The sequence below is a fragment of the Austrofundulus limnaeus genome, unplaced genomic scaffold (assembly GCF_001266775.1).
Source record: "Austrofundulus limnaeus strain Quisiro unplaced genomic scaffold, Austrofundulus_limnaeus-1.0 Scaffold1, whole genome shotgun sequence".
Classification (NCBI taxonomy): Eukaryota; Metazoa; Chordata; class Actinopteri; order Cyprinodontiformes; family Rivulidae; genus Austrofundulus; species Austrofundulus limnaeus.
Window position 1 is genome coordinate 5635160 of NW_013952403.1, and position 1375 is coordinate 5636534.

The window sequence follows — 1375 nt, forward strand, 5'->3', positions numbered from 1 at the left end:
TCACATGGCTGCCCACCACATGCCTCTGATGGGTTAAATGCAGAGCACAATTTTCAACATTGTATGGGAACATGCATTGAATGACAAATAAAGTACCTTTACCAAGACTTTTACTCAAGTAATTTTCCTAAAGGAGACTTTGACTGTTACCAAATTATTTTTTAGTAAGATACTTGTACTTTTACTCAAGTACCACACAGATCAGAAGAGACTATAACCTTACAAACTCACACAACTGTTTTGTTTTGGGGGGGTTTAATAATGAGATAGGCCACTAGTCCCAAGTATGTTATAGTTGTTCCTTTGCTTTGACACACCGGATTTCAACAAATGAGTGATTACAGAGCTTTGCAGAACTTGAAGACCTGCTGACGAGAGGGGAAACAACTAAAACATGCAAGTTAGTGGTCCTCGTGGTCCAGGATTGGGCACCACTGGTGCAACATTTCCAAACCTTGTAAAGGAGGTCTTTCCATGCAAGATTTACTAAGGTTTCACAATCGTGGCGCCCATGGTAAAAGCAGATAACTCCAAAAGTAATACAATTGTAGATGTGCCTATAATGACTCCTAGCAACTTTATTCAAAATCTATCCAGCAATCAGATATTTCGCTAACATGACAGGAAAACTAAAACACAGACACAGGTGAAAACATCCTCCTCCTTTTAAAACCTCTTCTAATAAGGAAAGATGACCAAAGGACAGTTTTGTTGTTTCTAGTCTTTTTACAAGTTTATTCTTGTGCCGATCAAAGTGCTTCTATTTGTTTCAGATTTTCAGTGACCATTCCTGAATGCATGTGTTGTGCATTAATATACATGAAAACACATCATCGTTAAAGGTGTGCAGCCGCAGCCAGTGTCCTTCTCTKAAGCCATGCACAACACATTTATATTCTACAAAAGTCATCACAGGAAAACATGTTCATTGTGCAGATTTATGACATCAATCAAACTTTGAAACAGATTAAAATAAAATATTACAGTAATTGTCACATTTTTAATTTTAATTTTGAAGAACATTTTGTGCTGTATCATCCTCTTTATTGCAGACATACAAGGACAAAGTGCTTCTGCATAAGTTATTCAGGTTCTTTCCTTTTGGGGATTAAAGTTTCACAGACACTTTTCTACACTTTGAGTCCAAAACACACGTTGAAACTGCAGCAACAGTGAAGTACAGAGGAATGACAGTGAAAAGATGGCAGCCGCGGCACTACAGGAGGGAAAACAAACAAAGAGAAGAGAGGCAGGCTTCATAATCAAGTTTGAAAAAATCGGGATGGAGAGGAGAGCAGATAATAACATTGCTTGGAAGCTGAAAGGGCAACCCACATGAGGCGTGAGGAAGAGATGTGGGGACATCATATATATA